The sequence below is a fragment of the Rhinolophus sinicus genome, chromosome 2 (assembly GCF_057876585.1).
Source record: "Rhinolophus sinicus isolate RSI-liver-muscle chromosome 2, RSI-T2T, whole genome shotgun sequence".
Classification (NCBI taxonomy): domain Eukaryota; kingdom Metazoa; phylum Chordata; class Mammalia; order Chiroptera; family Rhinolophidae; genus Rhinolophus; species Rhinolophus sinicus.
In genome coordinates this window covers 149,408,695-149,432,527 of record NC_142502.1, presented here as the reverse complement: position 1 = coordinate 149,432,527, position 23,833 = coordinate 149,408,695, and the positions used below count along the sequence as shown (strand labels likewise).

The following is a 23,833-nucleotide window of genomic DNA, read 5'->3' as shown; positions in this document are numbered from 1 at the left end:
CTCAGCCTCATGCTTTCCTGTGGCATTGGCAGTGTAGGCTGCAAGACAGAGAACGGGTAAAGAAAAGAACAAAGGACAGATCTCTCTCTCTCTCTCTCTCTCTCTCTCTCTCTCTCTCTCTCTCTCTCTCTCCAGGATTCTTTAAGATGGCAGAAGGACATTTCTACTTTCATTCCAAAGACTGGAACTTCATCAGTTCATCAGTTGACCATCCATTACTGCTAAGAGACTGTGAAATATAATCTTAATTCTGTAGAGTCCTGGCTGAATGTTCCACTACAATGGAAAGATAGGAGAACAGATATTGGGGTACAACTGGCACTCTTTTCATGAACCATTTCCATTATTGGGACACACAAACACAGATGAGGGGGTGTAGAGAAGTTGCACCCCTTATTTCATCAAGGGATGCTTTGGAAAACATGGTAGAACGGGCAAATGTACATGGAGTTAGCTACATGAAATGGAAAATCCATAACCATTCTACTTGTTTTGTGACAGTGTAATCTTGCTAAATGTCATCAAGAGAGAAAATACTAAGCCAAAGAAAGCTGTTAGCTCTTTGGCATAATTCAATCAATGAGGATTTTTTTTTTTAACCAGATTTGTGTTCTGTACCCCTCCCCTAAATGTATTTATATGAGGATTTTCCATGATTATGTAGTTTTGGGCACAATGTTGTATTCTCTTTCAGTAGTTCCAAATATTGCCCATGGTAGTTTGTGGTTTATAGTACCTATAATTATTTGAAAATAATATCAACATATTTTTGTTTGTTTATTTCTCCCTTGTAATCTCTTAGTGCCTATGTCTCTACCTCAGTATTTATCCACACCTTTTCATCCAGTATCTTCCATAAATAATTCAGACATCTCGTGTTCAATTTTGGATAAAATGGGGAAAGGTCATCAGTAGTGTCCCATGATCAGGAGAAAAACAGCAGAATGATCAGAACCATGGACAGCAACACGTGCCTCATCCCTATTCCCACATTCTCACAAGAGCTTTGTTTATGTCTATAAATATTGCGCTAACCCTGAGGCAGCAGACATTCAAGCAAGAGAGTCTGGAAGTGGAGAACAAGTCAGGGGAGGCCTACAAAGCTCTACCCACACCCCTTCTCTACATACTCACTTTGCCAACCAGAGTAGTTTCTTTCCTGAACTCTCTCAACCCTTAATTTCTAATATCTACCTCTATTACTATGGAAAGTATAAAAACTTAATATGATATCTCATATTTTGTCCAGACTAAATTTCTTCAACATCTTAATGTTTTTAACTTTGTTTTCAATTCAAGTGGATGAAGTGGGCATAAATTCAAATTATTTGACATATTGCCAGGATTACTTAAGAGGATTGCCTAGACTCCTGGGTCCTTGGGTCCCACTTGTTGTTCATCTAAAATACAACTTTTCCTAATTATTCTGACTAATTCCTTCTTCTTCACACTCATTCTTTATGCAGTGACACTAAGGTTCAAGTTCTTTATTTCATAGATAATTCATCTCAAGACCAGAAAACTCATGCAATGAGTTCAAGGTCACGTGGAAGATTAGTGGCAGATTTGGGCATGAATTCCTTGTTTTCTGACTCCAGACCCATCACCACTCAGGTCTATTTTAACACATCACTTCTTTGAGACATGAACATTAGTCAGCTAGAAGGTGGCGATAAAACACATTGTTTATGGTCAACCTGAAAAACATCTAGCTTAGCTACCTCTTAGACTTCTCAAACACATCGTAGCCTTTACTCTATTATTTCTTAATCTTCCATTTTATACATATTTCTCTGAAAAGAGAACTCTTGAACATCATATGCTCTCTTATCTAGAGGAGCCACCTACTCCATCTGTTTGGGCTTAGCAGGTGGATACTGATAAACCATGAACCAAATGCATCCATGGGTCTGGGAGCTCTCAGTCAGATGTCCTGAGCCAGAGCCCACTTTACAAGAGCTCTTGCCTCATTGGATACTTGCCTTGGCTAATAGTGATCTGTAGCAATGTGTGACTGTGTGTGTGCTCACCTTGACTCAAAAACTGACCCAATAGAGACTTCCTGTCAATTTCAAATTTGGAAAATCCCCAAAGGAAGAACCGACAGTACTCTGGGGTAGGCATAATTTCAGAAATAAAATTCCAGAGCATTTAAAACATAGCAGAGTCACATCCTTCTATTATTATTTTTCAATTGAATGCAGTGCCATGGGTGTATGGCTAGTTTTCTTATTCGATCCTCATTTTTGTTGTTTTTCTCCTCTGTCACTGAGGCTCGTGTCTACCCACATCCACCAGACCTCATAAGAATGCTGAGTTGTCTTGAAGGAGTTTTACCTCACACTGGGGAGATATTAGTTGATAAGATCCACCTTGTTCAGATTTATTGCTTTAGCATATTTCATGCTAAAAATATTTTTTTCTACCATCTGCTAAGATTAGCACTCTAGTGGTATAATAAATTTACTCACCCTGTTTCTGTGATGTAGTTTGGAACCAACTTTATACTTTATTCGGCCTAATTGAAAATAGGATAAGATAAATGATGCACTTTGAATTTCTCTTTCAGACATACCATTGTTCATTACTTCAACAGAAGATGAGCACATCTGATTGTAATTTTAGTGGTTCAGTAAAACAAAAGTTCCCATGGCAAAAATACAGCATTAGCCATTGTCATCAACCAGTGGAGTCTTGTGAAAAATATTCAATGTTGTTTTTCCCTCAGATGATATATTGCTTTTCATTTAAATACAAAACCGGTGGCCATCTTTCTAGAACATGTTATGAAAAGAAATATATTTCAGTGGAAATATGGGACTTGGTATTCATTTACATCTGATGCTCAAACTTAAGGCCACATTTAGAATTTGATATATTTTTGGCATACTAGGACATGTGGATTTCCTTCTCTTATTCAGTCTTCTGTTTGGGATTGAGTTGTTTTGACCATTTTGAAAGAGACAGAAAAATACGTAAGGTGTTTATTATGTATTAGATTGTTATGGGCCCGTACCCTTGTGTAGTTTCCTCCAGCTTTGATCCTGAGCTTCACCATGAGACTTGCTTTGGCCAACGGGACATCAGTAAACGTGATGCAAGCAGATGCTTTAAAAGTGTTTGTAGATTGGGACTTGGAACACAGTTGCCATGATAAGAGGCAGTGGCTGTCCTGCTGGAGACAGTTGGCCCATGTGATAGACAGCATCAGCCCCTACACACATGAATGAGGCCATCTTAGATTATCCAGCCCTTGTTGAACCACCAGATAACTGTAGTTGTGTGAGTGACCCCTGGTACGACTAGTGGAAGAACTGTCCAGCTGAGTTCAGTCTAAATCTACAGAATTATTGATCTATAGAATCATAAGAAAATAAAATTGTTTTTACCTTTTAGTTTTGACAACTTTTTTTAAAAAAGTTTTTAAATTTTGGTAAAGTACATATAACATTCTTTTAATTTCACCCACAACTTTCTGAGATGGTTTGTTATGCAATAACCAACCAATAAAATACATAAAACCCTCTTCTACCAATAAGCACAGAACATTGTGAGAAGGATCAGAAATGATGGATAGATTAAAGCTGAGGTTAAGCTGACGTTATGGCTGGATGGAGGTTGCTAAGGAAACTATGATAAATGTAGTGGAAGATCAGGACAAGGAAAACTGGGAACCATATTTTTTATTATTGTTTATAAACATGATGTGCCTCAGTTTCCTTAACTGTAGAATGGGTATAGTAAGGGTGCCTATCTGATGATAACAAAACAATCCATGTAAAGCACTCAGAACAGGGGTTGGAACAGAGTGAGCATACGATAACTATAAAATGTTATCATCCTGTGTACATAAAATATTAACATGTGATTGGCCAAGTTGAAGAAAAGTCTCCTTGTAGCCATGATATCAGTGACCCATGAAGTCAAGACAATAAACAGGTGATTAGACTTTGTGATTCTAGATTATTTAACAAGTGATGGACATGTTATGACCCAGCTGCAGACAGCTGTCTGCAGATTAGCCACTGGGCCCATCCCAGGTGTCTCTATAGGAAAGTTAGTTTTACATCAATTTAACAATGCAGCTTGCATGAGGTGTTCAGAAGAAACAGGTAACTCCCAAATCACCAATTTCTCTCTATCTTTAGACACCAGGAAAGAAAACTAACATATACTGTAACAGAAATACCTCCACACAGTCCTCTTTCCCATGCTTGATAATTTTTCCCAATATAGAAAGAACTCTTAAATGATTAAGATGATGTTATGTGAAATTCTGGAAAATATGTAAAATCTAGGTATTTCTCATTCTATCATTGACAGTCCAGTGACAAGGAGAGGGCAGGAGTCTATATTTGAGTTTGAGTCTCTGAGCATAGGCATATTTAGTGTGTGAAGGGGTTTCCTCCACATGTCACCAGGAATGGTGTATTGATTTGCCAAAGTATAATTTGTGTATTGTGGTCTGTGTCTGAATCATGGATGCACAGCCCATGTTTAAGAGAGGGAAAATGTTACCATGATTCTCTGTCCAGAGCCATGAGGTTCTATCGAAATATCATAGTGCTTGGTGAATCTTTTTTTTCCTTCCTTCCTTCCTTCCTTCCTTCCTTCCTTCCTTCCTTCCTTCCTTCCTTCCTCCTTCCTTCCTTCCTTCTTTCCTTCCATTTTTTGCTTGATTGAGAGAGAAGAGGAGTATATGTTTATTAGGATGTTAACATCTACTGTACTATGTCTGACTTTCTCAGTCATTAAAAAGTGAAAGCAATATCTTTCACCTTTCTATGCCTCTTCCTTATTATCGCTCAGATTTGGGAAACCTTAACAGGAATTAGATAGAAGACCAAAAGCTGTTATTTGTAAAGCAGATTATCATGGTGGTCAAGAGACTGGTCACAGGGTCTGGAAAAGAAGGGTTCAAATCCACAAACTACACTTTTTAGGAGTCTGACATTGAGCAGACTAATTAGTCTCTATGAGGCTCAGTCCACCACTGACTAAATATGGTTAATAGTTCCCACCTCAAAGGGTGACTGAGATGATTAAATGACTTGGTATATACAACATAAATGGTACGTAAATAGTACTCAATAAGTGATTAGGATGCCGTTCATTGTTTCATTTTGTAGAACATGCTAGACTATGTCATAAAAAGGAATGCAACCCCTCACTTGCCCACCCACCCTATACTACTTGTGACCAACTGCTGTAAGTTTGAAGGCCACATCCGGACCTCAGCACAGACCTGACTGATTGCTAAGCTCAGATTTGTGGCCACAGTTGCTATCACTCAAACATCCTGATCTCACCAACCAACAGGCCACATCTACACTTGGAACCTGTAGCTGACTTACAGTGAAGAGCTGCAGAAGCAACATAACATGACATGTGACGGAGAAAACCCTGGAGATGTCCAACCTTCTCATTTTTCAAAATTGTGCTGTCCAGTACGGTAGCCACTCATATCTGTTGAGCACTTGGAGTGTGGCTCCTCCGAACTGAAATCTGTCATAAGTATAAAATATTCACTAGAGTTTGAAGACTTCGTAACAAAAATAACTGTATAATGTTGCATGAATAATTTTGTATTGATTACATGTTTAAATGATTATATTTTAGTTATATTACAGAAGATATTAGAATTAATTTGCCTTCTTAAAACTATTTTTTTTTTATGTGGCTAATAGAAAAATTTTAATTACATATGGTTTCACATTTGTGGCTCACATTGTGATTATATTGGGCAGCACTGTTTCAAACAAAGCACATTAGTCATAGAGATGTGAAGTGACTCTCCCAAGATAGCTCAGCTTCCATCAGCAGACCACAGGTGCAATTCTATATCACCTAGTTTACAGCGCTTTTTCTCAACATGCAACCTTTAGGTAGATTTTTTTTTTTTTTTTTTTGACTGTGGAATTGGGTTCCTGATGGTGTCTGGGTCCCTGTAAACTGAGGTTTCTTTGAAAAATACTGTCAGCAACACCTCTGTGACGGGCTGTGCTTTTTTTCTTTCTTTCTTTCTTTTTTTTTTTCTTTTCTTTTTTCTCCTGTTATTGCACTGCCTGGGAGACTGTGCTGCTGTTATCCATTTCTTGCGTCGGTTACAGAAATTGGTATTGTATCTAAAACAATTGCTGTTATTAACAGGTTAAGCTGCTGGGATGTTAAAATAAAGGCTGCCCAGCTTTAGTGCATTTTGTTGTAATCATCTCCCAGATGCCTTGTCGGAAATCAATTCAAGTTCAAAACTGGCTGGAATTGGGAGGTCAAGGCTTTGGCAGACTAAATATTTTATCTCCTGCTCATGTCTGGAGCTTTTAAAGATGTGGACTACGGGTTCTTTTCTTATACCCCATCTGGACAAAGATGATTGGCTTTGCCATTTTGCCCAGGTTAGGACAAGGTTAAAATCAATTATAATCAATTATTAAGAGTCTTCTGTGGCTGCATTGCTTAAAAGCAGATTTTAAAAGTTTCTCAGTTCTGAAACATGCATATCTTAGTTGCTGCTGGAGATGTTGTTATTCTAGAATGTCAAATATAGATGTTATCTGCATCAGGAGTAAATACGCAGAATTTCTACTTCTTATTTCCTTGATACCTGAGTTTCAGGACAATGAGAAAAACCTGAAGAGGCTGAGATAATCATCATTGCTGCACCAAGTTGAAAAATGTTGTTACCTTCTTATATGTGTTAGACAACTAGAGCTATTTATAATTTGGTCACATTGTTGTCAAAATATTTCCTAGGAATTTATTGAGAGGCTCCCTACATGTCTTATGTGATTGTTTGCAATGTAAATGCACACATCAATCTAAGGTAGATGGAAAGAATCATAGATTTCTAATTCCATACTAATTGTGAGACAAGCTAGATTTTACGATAAGGACACTGAGGCTTAGAGAGTGTAAACTTTCCCAATTCTTACAGCTACCCAAAGGGAGAATTATATTTCCTAGTTCCTAAATGCATGTCTGGTCCCCAAACATCTAAACGAATCTTTCTCTTTTATGCAGTATTTTCATACACTGATCATTTTCTTCACAATGATTTGAGAAGAAAACCTATTCATACAAAATGAATATCATTCTGAACCTTGGACCAAGACATGAACTCAGTAGACAGAATATAATTTTAAAGTGTTCTCAAAAGGGCACTTAGCTTTATCCTTCATTTCGTTTTCCATGAATGGAAATCCCTTGTATTTTCAGGTTTTATCCACCCCAGTACCTGATGGTTCAATATGCTGCCAGAAAAATATTCCATTGTTTTCAGTCTGTTTAGAAGAAGACATCTAGAAAGCATACTATAATTTCTTCAAAGACATTGAATGGAAAGCATAGGTTACAGGCTGAGTTAGTCTAGGAGGAGCCCATAATTAGCAAGCACTATCACACATTTTCATGGCAAGCTCTTCATCCTTGCAAAATGCTTTAAAAGTAGGCAGAAAAAACTCAATATTCCTAATTTGAGAAAGGAAAACCCAGGGAATTGAGAATTTTAATCCTTGTTTATAAAGACCCTGCAGAGTACAACAAGCTCTCAATACATCTTAACTATGAGTATAATAATGATGACAAATAATTATTATTATTCATAATGGTAGCAGCGAACGCAGGAGCCACAGTGATAATATGTATATTGTCTATTTTCCTTTGGATCTATAGGTACACATATGAGATAGAATTGCTACAATGTCTGTTCAGATCAAAAGTTCTGGATGAATTTTTCACCTTGGTTTATTTCACGGCAGCATAATTCATATGGCGGAACCCTTCAAACCTTTTTCTGTGTTGAAAGTCCACATTGTTCATTTGGATTATTGGTTTGATTCTAAGAAGAGTTTATTCCCTGTATGTGCAAGGACAAGCTGATTCTCCTATTCCGCGGGCTAATTAATTAGTAGGACTTTTCACTCTTTCTGCGTTCTACCTAAGTTTGTAGCATATTCTATTAGAAGAGCCTTCAAAAACTCTGAAACCCAGCAGGCAGCATAACGTAGTGTTTACAGAACAAATGAGGGTTATGGAACAAAATGGGTGAGAAAGTTTTGCCACTTTCTGGCTGAAACTTCAGCAAATCAGTTCACCTATGTGAGTCTCTTGTTTCTTATGTATAAAGTGGAGACAATGATACTTTCTAATACCATTTTGAGTGTCGAAATTAATATATTGTAAGTGAAACTCAACACAATGCTTGATGAGTGCTAAGTGATTCTTAAGTGGCAAGTACTATTTTTACTTTGTATGTTCATACAGCTCATAAACTGTGGTATTTATTTCAAGGCAGTGAATAAACATTTAAATTACATCCACTCATAGAGTCAGTCTACAAATATTGATTGATTGATTGATAACTTATATGTGCCAGACTGTGCTAGACCGGGGCGGAGGGAGGGAGGGGAAGGGTTTAGTAGCCGATTTGGTTTGTCTCACTGTAGCTATTAACTCAGAAAACCAAGCTTTGCTATCTGTGGATTCCATGTACATGTACTTTGCTTTGAAGTTATGCAGACCTTTGCCATGTGTTTACATAGCTCCTCCACCCATACATCTCAAGCACTTAAAATTGGCTCAGAAACCTAGTGTGTAACGTCCTAGCTGAGAAGAGAAACTGAAAATGTATTCTACCTGTTAAAGTGTTAACTTACCAACAGATAAAGAAGCTCGAGAAAATGACTCTCCATTTTAAAAGGTACCCAGTGAGGTCATGTCCTTTATTTTTTCTTGCCTCGATATAGTTTCTTAATTGGTTTTGCATCTGATAAGGTGAATATTGAGCGTTCACAGTACATTTGTTGCCTGTTGCCAATTACAAGCTGCTGATCACCGGCAGGACGAGCTAGAGCCATCCCTGCACTCAGCACCAGCCTTCCCTACGTCAGTGTGGATCTACTGCCTTAGTACCAGGCATGTAGGCACAGGGAGGAGTAATGGAGAATGAATACCCCTGTTTAGTTTCCTTGGACGAGAATGTCTTTTGAAGCAATGAGTACTCCAGAAGACCCCTAGTTCCTTTACCTTTGTAAAAAGAATGCCCTGTGTTTTAAATAATGATTCATGTAGTATGCACCATATCCAATGAGTAAATGCAGGGATGAAAGCTTCTATTCTGTACAGTCAAAATAGAAATCTGGAAACAGCATCTGCTTCTCATTTAAATGTATTTTTTTTTCTAATTATTTAGATGTATAGAGGCATCAAGCCAGGTTTCAATCGACAACAAAAGTCTTATATTATCTAAACAAAACCTCATTCCTGAAGCCACTGGTCATAACACTTAAAATGGCTTAAAGACCTCATCATGGCTTCTATTGCAAAGTAGTTGTAAAGCCTGGGTCATAAGCAATATTGTTTTTGTTTTCTAAATCAACGCTGAAAGTGTGGAGAAATATTGGTAGAACTATATTGCCTGATACCAAAAACACCAGGTAATTTAACTTTGGTTCTGAGTCACCTAACCTTTTGAAGAATAAACCTTGGAATCATGACTTTTGGCTCTTATTTTTAATGGAAAAGAATAAAGACCCTTTGGTGTCTTTAGATGATTTGATTATATGAATTAATTATTAGAAGCACGTGGAAGAATGCAGTGCCTCAAATATTAACTGATATAATTCTGACTTCCTCAATCCCGTGAGTCACAAAATAGAAGAGTCTACAATAAAGAACCACTAGTTCTTCCGCAACTCTGTAGCTTTTCACAGTTACAGGCAGGTGAATAGATACATCATAACTTAGGAGATAAAAGAATTAGAAACTTTGAGGAAAAGGGCCTTGAGAACCATGGGCTTTCAACAGCGGATGTGGATGTGGGAACCCAGCCAGTAAATCTGTAGCTTCTGGAGGGATCTGTGCTGCCAAAATCCCACAGCCAAAATGAAGACAGAAGCAAAGGAGAGTCTGGGTAAGAAAGAGAGGTCTGTCCCTGATTGCTTTAGAAATGGAGTTTGCAAGGCAATGCGAGAAAATGAATCTATTCCTAATTCTGTTAACTTGTTTCTCCATGAGGACAAAGCTTCTAGATGCTCCTCTGTATAGCTCTGACTGTAGACTAACTTTTCAGAGGAGTCAATCACCTACCTCCTAATTACTCGTGATACCAAATTCTGACTGATTAGGACTAGAGGCTGAAAGGATGTTGATTTGAGGGAAATTGTATTTTCTATTGATTTTCAGATAATATTCAGTATATTCTGTGGATGTAAATTGAAAAGTTTTTCAAAAAACTTCTGTATCGCTATATCTCTCTGGCTTGCCCGTCATACCTATTTCAGCCTTGTTTTACTAGCTTTCCTATCTTCTGCGCTCATGACCCCCTCTGATATATGATAATTGAATTTAGGGCAAGAGTTTACATTTTTATATATTTCTTTATGATTTATAACCTGCCTAATTTCAAAAAGGATTTGAGGCAGCAAGAGTAAATGGCACTTGGAGTTATACAGATATTTTTACTCTGTATTTGGCCCATATTCTCTTAGACTGCATACATTTCCATAACTCGGAGCAAGGATCATATTTGGATGACCTTTTGTCCAGGGTAGAATTCACAGAATTGCAGGAGGTGGGAAATGAATTCCTCAGTATTTACAAAGTCACCAGAAGCACATCTGAATGAATTACATGTTCTGCCCAGTTTTGGTAATGGTTCTATTAATTACATTGTTTTCTACTTAAGACACGTTTCCTGTTCAGGAAAGAGGGGAAGGAAGGGGATGAGAAAATTTAAAGTACCTCTTGGATTGCTGTGTGACTTCGGGCAAATCACTGACACTCTGAGCTCTAGATTCATCATCTGTTAAATGGGGGTAATAAACCAACAGCATCTCCATTATAGGGCCATTGTGAGGATCAAATGAGATAATGTACATGCAAGAGCTTAGTAAACAGTAAGTCACTGTGCATTATGCAATCAGTGTGGGCTAAGGCTTTATTTACTTCAATCTGAGCGTCATATGATGAGAGAGACCAGGCTCTAGCTCTCCAGATGCTCTATGGAAAGAGCCTCATTGTGTTTGGACTTTATTTATTGAATGCATTTGAATGAGCGATCATTCTAAGAGCAGAGAGTCATTCAATTTGATTTCACAATGGGGTGATGGGTGAGGCTGGAAACTACATTCTCAAATGCATTATCCAGAAAACAGGAAACAAAATCACTTTTTAAAAGTGACTCATCTTTAATATCTCACAGCAGTTTTGAAATACTTCATTCATTCATTTTTATATCAAACTCTTAATTGAGAATGTCATAAACTGCTTTGCAGAGAGAGGCAATCGCGACCTGGAAAATTAAGTGGAGTAATTTACAAATAGGCTTTTGTCTGGCTGGAGGTTTTAGCTTATTCATGATGTGCCTTTAGGTTATCTTAGCAACACATATCCCACCCCGCTGGCAGTATGTATTTTGGGTGGCCAATGTATGCTGAACATGAAAAACAGTTTCCCATATGTTGCTGTTTTTTTCTGGTCTACATTACAAAGTCTTTCTAATGCTTTTATTCTCAAAAACAAACACTGATCATGTTCATCATTCTTCAAGACCCTTCATCTTCTCACTTCATCTGTCTACTGTCTGTCCAACTTAGTTTCTATGTGGGCCATACAAATATGTTGTGAATGAATGAACTTTGAGCCCACTTCCAGCCCTTCTCCATGAAGCCAACCTTCACCCAAGTTAAGAGCGAGTATACTTTTCTCTTGATTTCTTTACAACTTTCTGTCTCCATAATTTAGCACTTTAGAAAATATATTATTTCCCTTTGCTTTTAAAAAGTTCTTGTTTCTCCTCCTCCCTAGCTCAAGTTATGTATGTAAAGAGTGCAGACTTCTAAGTCAGATGAACTTAGATGAAACCCCTAGCTCTGCCATTTTCTACTTTTCACACCTGGGACACCTGGGGATGACGATAATAACTAAATCATAGGGTTATTGAAAGACGTAAAAGAGACAGCTTATATGAAGTATAAAGCACATAATAAGAGCTCATTGAATTCTTGTACATAATTAATTCATTGATTTCTTCTAGAGACAAAGCTTTCTCTTTAAGATAAGAAGGAAGAGAAAGAACTCTTTATATATGTATAAGGTGAGGAGGAAGAGAAAGAACTCTATATGTATATAACTATATATAACTATATATAAGTATATATAACTATATAACTATACCTATAACTATATATATAGTTATATATAACTAAAGACCAATTTCTCCAACTTCCTCCCCTCCCCAATTTATGACCCCTTAAACTATTGAAAATCCTGTGACTTTTCACTCAATTTTAGTTTTGCAGCTTCATCAAAGGTTCATTGGTTTCAATTTAATCCTTTTAACAACATTAATTGAGTTCCTATTATGTACTAGATATTGTGCTAGACACAATCAAGAAAGTGTCTATTAACTTCCATAATCCCTATCTGCAGATTTTTGAAATACTTTTTTTAAGCCACAGATCTATGTAATACTTCTCCCTTCCTCCCCCTTGTATACAAGCCATCTTTAAAAAATGTAGCTTGAGAATGGGGAAGAAAGTATCTATGGAGAGAATCCAGTGGGTTATAGCTTTCTAGATCACTTTCAACAGGCAAAACACGTAGGATACTGTTTGTATAAGGTATAAGCCATGTCCCACATTTCATCCTGTGACATTACTTATTTTTGTACATGAGGCACTGTGCCTTACTTTACATCATTTGAGCCCTTTTGCTTTTATTTTATTAAATGGAGATCCACCATTTTAACTCATAATTTTGTTTTCCCAATTTTATTTTTCCACATGCAATTCATTTTGTTATGAAACAATTGATTCAAAAGCAATATATAGCTCGCCTAACAGTATTAACAGTCCACTGCCAAAGATTTCTTGACTAATTTATCTTTTTAAAGGACAGAGCATTCATAAAGTTTTCTAACTAGAATAAAGCAGCTTGTTTAGACTAAAAAGACAGAGACAAAACAACTTTGCATTGATGATACCAAAAGGTCAATAATTGCCTGTCTCTTCCCACTTGTAGTAACAAATAGCCAACAGATTCTTATTGACTTGGGTAGTTTTACAGAACTTTCAAGTTGAGAAATACTGTCTAGTCACTTATTCCTCATATTGAGGTCTATAGACCAGCAGCACCTGCATAACATGGGAACTTGTTAGAAATGCAAAATCTCAGGCCCGCTCCAGGCCAATTAAATCAGAATTTGTATTTTAACACAATTCTCCAGTGATTTGGAAGCTCCATAAAGTTTTTGAAGTACCACTCTAGTTCACTTCCACCTCTGTGCTCCATTTAAAAGATGAAAAAGTTCAAAGTCAGAGTTAGTGCAGAGCCATGACTGGAATCTTAGCTCCCTGACGCCAAGTTCACTGCTCTCTTCTGTGCTAAGGGCTCTCTTAGTGGCTCCCTAACTCTTAGGGTGGAAAGAAGGAAGTAGCTGTTGCCTAGTTGCTCACTGTAGGTCTGGCTTTGTCTTGCCTTACTTTCCTGGTTGATGTTCAGTGGCCTAGAAAAGTAGACTTTAAGTTTAGAGAATGACTTTCACTTTAACCCCCGTTCCTCGGGTGTGGGAAGCCATTTGACTTAGCATCCTATATTCCATAAAGCCTCCTAAATAAGAATGACTCTTTAATGAGGCCAGGACCCTTTTATTGCCATTTATTTACATTTGGCAGCGTCTATGATAGGAATTTTACCATCTGACATTCTTTCTCCATCTCACAGTTCATGATTGTGTAGTATATCTCCACTCATACAAGGAGGATTGAAAAGGCTGAGCCAAACCCTGTTAACAAAACAGTCCCCTGAAGGGCTATAACATTGCTCAGTGGTAATATCATCCCTATGCATTTTATCTTGTACATGAAATCTGGGCTAATTATGATTTTCTCATACAGTACATTTTAGACCATTGTGTTTTTGTGTCCCTGCCTAGTTCATTAAGCAGGGTTTTACAGCTCCTCCAGTAACAGGATTGCTATTGACACTTTCATTAGACCCATAATTCAAATGCTTGTCTGCCTTCCAAATGGAAGCCTCTCAGCCCAGAACCACAATCTGGCCACCAACCGTATGTTGGCTTTTAGGACTGTCATAAACTCATCATCACATTCAAGTTCTTGAAGGGTCAAAATCTGCTTTCTTGGTGAACTGTCTCCATCCAACAAACAGTCAATGTGTTCTCCAAGAATAGTCAGCCAAGCTTTCTCTGTAGCTCTCTGTAAACTCTTCCAGACAGTTCTCAGTATGTACAACTGTAACACAAATCATTATTGTCTGTATTTAAATATTAATTCCCTGATTCATTCATTCATTCATTCATTCATTCATTCATTCTCTCATTTCGTCTTTTAAGACCAAACATACCCAATGTTATGGCAGATGCTGTAATGATTTAAAGATGAATAATATGGTCTGTGTCTTGGAGTATTTTATAGTTTAGTAGATGTGTATATAAATCATTAAATGATTACATGGGATATAAAGTATTTGACCATTAGGTTGCCAGCAATTAGAAACTCATAGACACAGACAATAGTTTAGTGGTTGCCAGAGGGTAAGGGGGGCGGGGGGTGGGGGGTGGGAGATGAGAGTAAGGGGGATCGAATATATGGTGATGGAAGGAGAACTGATTCTGGGTGATGAACACACAATGGGATTTATAGATGATGTAATACAGAATTGTACACCTGAAATCTATGTGATTTTACTAACAATTGTCACCCCAATAAATTTAATTAAAAAAAAAAAGAATGGCTGTAATTTTAGATTGCTGTGCTCTACCTAATGTCTATATTCTCACCCATGGTTCAAATGGAAATAGCCTCAACTGACGTAAATAAAACTACATATATGTATGAAATAGATCACAGACTATAACAGAGGAACAGATGAAACGGAGTTCCCCAAAATGATTCCGATGGGCAATAGAGAAAAGGTGAGGCTGGATCAGAAGCAGCCATCACTCTAGTGATCATGAAAAGTAATCTTTGCTCTTTTGATTTTCTCTCTGACAAAGTTCAAGAAAAGATTAAATGCAAATATTTTATTAAATTTATAGTAAAGCTTCTTAGGAGTGCCTTGTAAACAAAAAATTATGCTTTTAACTTTTTTATATATATAAATTTTATTGGGGAATATTGGGGAACAGTGTGTTTCTCCAGGGCCTATCAACTCCAAGTCGTTGTCCTTCAATCTAGTTGCGGAGGGTGTAGCTCAGCTCAAGTCCAGTTGCCATTTTCAATCTTTAGTTGCAGGGGGCGCAGCCCACCATCCCATATGGGAATTGAACCGGCAACCTTGTTGTTGAGAGCTTGCGCTCTAACAAGCTCGTTGTCTTCAATCTAGTTGTGGAGGGCGCAGCTTGCTGGCCCATCAAACCGGCAACCCTGTTGTTCAAAGCTCATGCTCTAACCAACTGAGCCATCCGGCCGCCTCTGCTTTTAACTTTTCAGGAAGTAACTACTGACCTTGTGCCTTAGTGAAGAAGCAGGAAATCTGAGCAGACCTGTGTAGCGTCAGTGTGCAACTGAGGTTTTCAACTTTTAAAAATTGCTTTTAGCTATTTAGCTGAACATACAATCACAGACCATATATTTCAATGTACAGTTAATTGTGTTTGATTTAAAACATTGCTAATTGGTGCTTTGCTTTTGCTTTCTGGGCAAATCACAGAAGGAAAAAAAAAATATTTTGGGATGGTTTTTACACTTCCTGGTGTCTTTGCCTTTAAGAAGAAAAGAAAGGGGAAGAAATGGAAAAGACAAAAGTATAATCTTATACTATTTCTTCAAGTCCTTTCTTGGTTGTTACCCTTACCTGAGCACACACGTTGGATTACCTACCTCATTTGGTTTCTTCCAACCAATCTCGTAACTGGATTCCTGAAATAGAAAGGTCCTCTGTAGGAATGGAGTCAGACTATGGAGCAGAAAAAGGATGCAAAGCTGGACTCTATTGCTGATTGGGATAATATGGCTTCATTTTGCAGCAATACTGCTGTGGTGTTAGAAAATGAGTTCAGCTTTCTTCCCAGTGCATTTCATTCTACTGTGTGTGCCTTCATAAACATGTCCAATTGCATGATGGAGGTCAACGACAATGTAGGGTTTAGAAATTGTTGCTTGGAAATCACACTCACTTAAATACCTGAATCTGTCCATCAGCCATGCCATAGTTTATTCCAAGCCTGTGCAGACGAGTGATTTGCAATCTCCTTGCTTTTCATTTCAAGTAGCATCACTCACTTTAAGCCAGATATTCAGGCCTCTTCAGGAAACTCCGGGGTGAAGGACAAGTAAGAAGAAGCTTATTGAATCTTTCACAACTGTGGCCGGCTACATCTATTCCATCAAACTTGGTACATCTTTCTCTCGTATTTTATTTTAAAATCACAGATTCTTCCTTTCATGTGACAAATAATAGGGATTTTGCCACATAATTTCATGATCCCTTCAGCTCTTCTGTGGTTCTGTACATTTAATTGATCACTCTCCAGGTTGAAAGCTGGGCATAATGTTTATTTTTGCAAAGTCTTCCCCTTGGAATTATCTTCTCTCATCATAAGCTCAGGTTGCATAACTAAATTCTAAATTCTGTTTTTGTTTTTTTTTTCCTTTCACTCATAGGGACTTACCAATTTGGGCCTCTTCCAGAGCTGAAAACCGATTACAAATAAGAAACAGATTTCACTACTGGACTTGAAAACTACATAAAAACAACAACAACAACAACAACAACAATAAAAACAAGGGGATCCTCAAAATAATTGAAAAATATTTCCACCAAAACGTAGATGCAGTGTGAATGGCAGGATATCAAGGAGGTAAGAGCTAAATTTCTAGTGAAAACATGTTTGCTGTGTGGTCAGGTAATATAGGAAATATGCTTCTAGGCTAAAGTTAGTATCTTTCTCAATTGAGGGTCAGGGCAGGAAAGAGCATTTTTAATTAGCAAAACGTACTGGAATATCCACTCTCTTCTCTGAGTCTGTCTAGAAATATTGCAGAATACTGGATTCTTTCTAAAGACATCATTTTGGGGGAGGGGGTGGGCTTAATAAAGGAAACAACTTCCACAATGAACACTTGTGGGGACATTTGGCAATGTTTGTGTTTCAGAAATTGTGGAACATCATCTTGAAAACCTATCTCCAAAATGACAAGGGACAAAGATACAATGAAACTCTTAAACCCTGTTTGTCTTGATGTTAGGGGAAAAAAGAAACGAAAAAAAGTGGGGTGGGCTCCCTAGAATATACAAAGATCATCGGAGGTAGGCATCTGCCATTTTAGCTTTTGCCGGTATAAAAAGGGGGGAAATATATATATATATATATATATATATATATATATATATATATATATATATATATGAACGGATGAATGGAGTGGTGTCTATTTTTTCTCTTTTCTGGCGTATTAAATAGTTTTGTGGCTCCATCCATTCTGTCCTGATGGGAAGCTTCTATAGGTTGCCAGATCTGTTGCTTGGGCTTTTGTGACACAGACTGCAGAATAGGGAAAGGATAGAAGGCAAAAAAGCCACGGTGACCTATTGTCATGAGGAAAGCAATGAGCTTGGAACATAGTGATGAAAGATATGCAGTCCCCCAGAGGAAAAAGGGCAGAAGTGGGTAGAGTGTGGTACCTGAGGTGTGAATGTGAGAGACTGTATTTGAGTGAGATGTAGCATGAGTATTCAAGGAGTTGGTGGGAGTGATTTTGAGATGGGTGAGGGAGCTTGAAAAGTGAGCATATGAACTCCCAGAATGAGCTACTACTTGAGAAGGGCAGGGTCCAGAAAATAAGAGAAGATGGGAGACATTAATAGTAATTGCCATGGACCGTATTCTTGAATCTCCTTTATTTCTTCAATGAATGAGTGAAGCGTGGAATCCCCTAATTTTAAATGAAATGGAACTTTGGGTCTGAACTCATGGGTGCAGTCGTTGATATGATTACATCCATAAAGCAAATATTCCACTGGCTACCTTGGCAATGGGATTACTTTTTAAATAAATCATAATGTCTTCTTCATGCCCAAGCCTCAGTTCACACACTGGATATTCAGTTCTCTTCATAGGGCCTAGTTTGAAAACAGCAGATCTGAGAAGCAGGTGTCCTGAGCTTCAGCCCTGCGGGAACCACTAACTAGTTGCATTACCTTACATCATTCATCTAAGGCAATGATGTGCACTAGTTATGAACACAGGACTCTGGAGTCATATGGAGTTTTTAAAAATTACTTAATCTTCATTAGGCATTATCTCCTGTATCTATAATGTTGAGGCATTAGAAGCATCTCCCTCATGGGGCTTTTTAATAAGATAATGTATGTGAAGCTGCACAGTGATGAGTTCAATAAATATTAGCCCCTGTTGTTCTAGTTACTATTGTTATTTCCAGTGGTGGTGGCATTGCCGCCCGTGGCCCTCAGTTTCCTCATCTGTAAAATGAGAAGATGCAATAAAATTTTCCCTACGTTACCTTCAAGTTCTAAAAAAATAAGTTCTGTAATTCCTGATTGTAGGAACACCTACCACAAGAAACAAGCAATAGTCAATGAAAGAATTCTTTTTGCCCTAAATCTCTTAGAAATATTTGGGTTCTTTTAAAATGCCACCCCCTGGAGAGGGCCCAAGATTTCACTGAACCTGTGCTTCACCAACTTCAGTTATCTTGCTCAGCACGACTTACACTCTTACTGAGTAAGAAAAAAGAGTTGGAGTTCTCTTTCTATGTATAAACTAAACTCCACTTAAACTATTTATGATTTACCCTCTATGTATGGAAACTCTAGTTAGTAGTTCTGCCTTTGCCTAAGAACACAGATCGCCTAAAAAGTATTTTTTCCTTTTTCTTCCTTTCTTCCGCTCGTCGTCCTCCTTCTTTTAAAGATTCCACAACCCTAGTATGAAACAGACCATTTCTTTCAAAGATGTTTGAGCTTTTTCTTCTTTTTACTCGATTTGCTTGGTAGTCTCTTGCCCACAGAAATGCAATCCCGATAGAGTTGTTGTTTGGTCCTAGAATATATCACAGTCCCTAAATACATGAAATTAAAAAAAGAAAAAAAAAAAAAAAAGAAATCAACATTGTTCTGAAGGGAAGGTAGTTAAAATTCAGAAAGAGAGATTCTTTAATTAACTTAATAAAATTACTAATGGAAGCATTTTAACTGCTAAATTTAATTTACTTGTCAAGATATCAGGCTACAAAGAGGAGGGGAGAGTAAGAACTCTGCTTTCCATTATGATGTACTCTATTATAGAATAAATTTGCTTAAAATGAAATATATCACCAAAAGCCATCAATGACATCTTAATTTGGAACAGCCAGTTGAAAAGTAATTAGACTATGAAGCAATCAGTTCTAGTAAATCAGTGTTTCCCTTTACATAAACATACTTTTTTTTTCTTTTACTATTTATATACAGGGAAGACTTTCAGGTAGAAAGAAGGCAGGCAAAGATGATTCTTTTTGCTGTCGGTGTTTTTACTTTACATTACCAGACTGTCAAAACAAAATGTTTTATGATGGGATTAAAAAAATGTATAAACATCTGATTTGATTTAGTGTTTATATTTATATGTTGAACTGAGGAGAGTTTGCTTATCATAGGGGTTTAAAAGATTTACATTTGTCTGCTTCTTACTTCCAAAATGCTTTCCAGATCCACCGGCAGCCCTGAGACCTTACCTCAAGGAATAGGCTCAAAAATCAAATGAGAGCCCTGCTTTTCTCTGCAGCGTCCCTCGTTATATAAATAAAGGTGGAGAGTGTGATTGCTAATGAACGTGGATGGGGATGGAGATGGGAGTGGTGAAAATTATCCTTTTGTTCAGTGTCTAACAATTTACCATTAGGAATTTCTCAAAATGTTACTGACCTTCCTAGAAGTGTGTGTGTTTGTTTATTATTATGAAAGCTAATAAGGGGGATGGATGAAAAAGAAAATAATTTATATTTCATCTGATTTTGAAAAGTTAACATTATTTAGCTAAGAGGTATCAATAATCCTACTTTCAAACTACTATGTGCTAGGAAGTCCTTTCATATGTATCTTTATGATCACCTCAGTATGTCTCTGAAGAAGACATTTTCATCTTCAATTTACAGACATGGAAATTGAGCCCAGAGAGGTTAAGTGACTCGTGGAGATCGCAGAGGTAGTTAGTGGGAGATCTGGGGCTAGAATGAGGGCTTCTGGGCTCCTGATACCTTTCCTACAACATCTGCTCCTGATGATGGGATCCCATCTGTTATATATGGAGGGGAAGAGGTGTGAGAAAAATAACTAGAGGAGATATCAATCACTCAGCAAAATATTTATTAAGGACTTCATTCAGATATTAGGGGAGTCACCATTGTCACCAGCCCTGAAAAATCAGAAAGGATGATGAATTATGTCAAAGACAACATTAGCTCAGAAGATGGAGACTGCCTTGCAATGTCATGCTTGTGGTGGTGTGTATTATTCTCTTGTGGCAGAGAATGGCATGAGAAAGGAAGATAAAGGACCGTTTGATAGAGAGCAAAATAAGCGAGACCTTGTTATAAAGGGAGAAATGTGGGGAAGCCTCTGAAACACAGTTCTAGGATCTGCCAGCATGCAAATCACTTAACAGTATGCAAATGACCTCACCCTAATAGAGTAAATCATTTTCATTCTCTCCCCTGCCTATTTAGAAATGTGATCATTGATAACAACACTACAAGGTACTATTCCTAGTTGAAAAACACATTGGGAGGAAATCTAATATGTATGAAGCTATGGGAGTAAGTATTAACATGCATAATTGTAGATAGGTGTGAAGTAGCCTAAGACAATATAATTAAAGTGCAAACGCTTCTGTTGTACCATCAGAGTGAGAGAACAGAACAAGGCCTTTCTGCCTCTGGAATTCTAGTAAAAATACAGTCTGTCATCCCCAACCGCTGTTCAAGATCTGTGTATAACAGGACAATTGCCCTGGGAGTGGAGAAGGCAGGAACTATATAAAAATAGACAGAACAACTTAAAGTTAGCAAAGAAAAGATAAGGAGCACAAAAGTGGGAAATGAGATATTGCTAGTAAAGGAGGTTAGATGAAGGAAGGAGGTCTTTTATAAATGTATCAAGGGAAAAAAAAATCACCCTCAAGAGAAAAAAGACCAGTGAATAAATGAGAAGAGGAAGGCATGAAATTAATGATGACTGAGATATTGACCTCCTGATTTCAGTCAGTTTTTAAGAGAAAAATGAGAAGAAAATGTGGACAGATGGAAGGGAATAATAACTTTTGAAAATAGGTATCCACAAAGTGGATGAGGGGAAATTTAGAAAAAAAATTAAACATTGTGGCATATACAGATAGTAAATTTCAAATAATATGCTTCCTAGGGAGTTAGATGCCCTGCCTACTAACTAGGCACAGATATGGAAGAACAATACAAACTAGAATGCCCTCAAAACAAATATGTTTCATGTAACAATAGAATAATACTTGGGACAGGTTAGGAGAGCAAACACAGACAGGCTCTCTTAATGTTGTGTAAAGTTTAGATATATTTAGTTATGCTGATGTGGCAATTGCAATTTTTAGAAAATTGGGGAAAACTTTCATCTTTTATTCAGAGAGAAAATAAATAAACTCAGCACCCCATACAACTTAATATGTATCATGGATAGTTTAAAAGTATAAGAGAGACTGTCGTTTTCCCATAGGAGAAAATTGTAAAAATGATGTAGTCTCTAAAACATGTATTATAAGTGTGAAAATGTTGATTAAAATAATAAATAAAATTGGAAAATAAAAAGTACACAGACAAAAATCATCTGATAGGAAGTTTTAGATTCTAGTAAAAATTTCACGTTAAATCCTCAAATCTAAGTAATTAATGGGAAGCTACTAGCTATTTGGGAATAATCATTTAGGGAAGTTGCTGTTGATCCTAGGCAATGCGTTGTGGGATAAATACACAACTCTCAGTGTTGGAATTTTACAGAGAGAGTGATTGATTGGAAGTGAATTCTTAAGGGATGATACTGTCTTAGAATATTTGCCCCTGAACAGTTTCTTTGGCATTCCTACCGGATGGACTGTCTTAGTTGACAGATTGTAGTCAGTGGCTTCTTGGATTCTCTTATATTCAGTGTCCTCTTTTCTCCTCACATGTTGCTCTTCAATAACTAAAATCTTCTGGGGTTTTTGGTATATCACTCCATTGATGAACTGTATCCACACTCCGCAGGCACCCTGCAGTGCCTGCCCTCAAGCCCCTTATAATCATAAGTCAAATGTGTGGTTCATTGCCAAGTCAGCACCATAGTAAGGAAAGAGCAGAGGAGTCTGAAGTCATATGGAAATACCTGTAGCAGAGATGAGACTGGGCCTCCTCCCTGAAGAATGCATGGAATTTAGACACAGGGCACAATGTGTAGAGAAAACGTTCGAGAGTCTGCAGCAATTAGACCAAAGGTCTAGAGGCAGAGCAATGTGTCTGCACAAGGGGCTGGAAAATGATCTATTTTCTGGTGAAGCAGATTCTTAAAAGGCAGCAGGTGCAGCTGTGATGTGGTAGGATGGTTTGTGATCTGAAGACCTGTACACAATCACAGCTCTGATACTTGGGTAAGGTATTTTATCTCTCTAGTGCTTATAGTCTCCGTTTGTAAAACGGGGTCCATTACTCGCCCACAAGGCTGTCCTACAACTTGCCAGCCAGTACTAGAGTCCTGTGGTTGAGGCAACTGTATGGTCAGCTCTCTGCTTTTCCCCTAACCCTCTGCATTGCTTTCACTGGAGTTCTGTTCCTCAACAGTCACTTTGGTGCCTGAGAAGCATTTGACTCCCTGCCATATTGCAATTAAGCCATTTTGTATTACTAATGTATTGTTTAATATTCCTTCTGAGGTTTTTTTTAATTTTAATATTTTATTACATATATAGCTAACATACAATATTATATTAGCTTCAGGTATACACTATAATTATTCAACATTTATATACCTACAGAATTGATCACCATGATAAGTCCAGCAGCCATCTGATACTGTACCATGTTATCCCAATAATATTGATTACATTCCCTATGCTGTGCATTACATCCCCATGACTTATTTGTTTTATACCTAGAAATTTGGACCTTGTATTCCCCTTTGCCTTTTCTCCCCTTTTTAAAATTTTCAATTACAGTTGACATTCAATATTGTTTTATATTAATTTCAGGTGTACAGCACAGTGGTTAGACATTTATATAATTTAAGAGATGATCCCCCTGACTAGTCTAATACCCACCTGGCACTGTACATAGTTATTACCATACCACTGACTATATTCCCTATGCTTTACTTTACATCCCCATGACTATTTGGTAACTACCGTGTTTCCCTGAAAATAGAACCTAACCAGCCAATCAACTCTAACGCGACTTTTGGAGCAAAAATTAATGTAAGACCTGGTCTTATTTTACTATACTATAAGACTGGGTCTTATGATATGATATGATATGATATGATATGATATGATATGATATGATATGCTATGCTATGCTATGACATGACATGACATGACATGACATGACATGATATGATATAATATAATATAATATTATACCAGGTCTTATATTAATTTTTGCTCCAAAAGATGCATTTGAGCTGATTGTCCGGCTCGGTCTTATTTTTGGGGAAGCAGGGTACCAATTTGTACTTCTTATCCCTTTACTTTTTTTGCTCTTCCCCTAATCCCCCTCCCATCTGTCACCCCAATAAATCTAGTATCCATCTGACACCATACATAGTTATTATAGTATTATTGACTACATTCCTTGTTCTATACCCTACATCCCCATGA

General features: G+C 37.4%; 1 protein-coding gene across 12 annotated transcripts in view; it reads left to right on the top strand.

Annotated features, from left to right (window-relative positions):
* LOC109437798 (uncharacterized) overlaps nt 1-23,833 on the top strand; it is an 802,202-nt gene that overhangs the window by 358,828 nt on the left and 419,541 nt on the right. For all 12 annotated transcript variants that reach the window (XR_012496365.2, XR_012496364.2, XR_012496367.2 and 9 more), the window contains exon 3: nt 16,626-16,822. The gene's annotated coding sequence lies outside the window, so the exon portion shown is untranslated. The remainder of the gene's footprint in view (nt 1-16,625; nt 16,823-23,833) is intronic.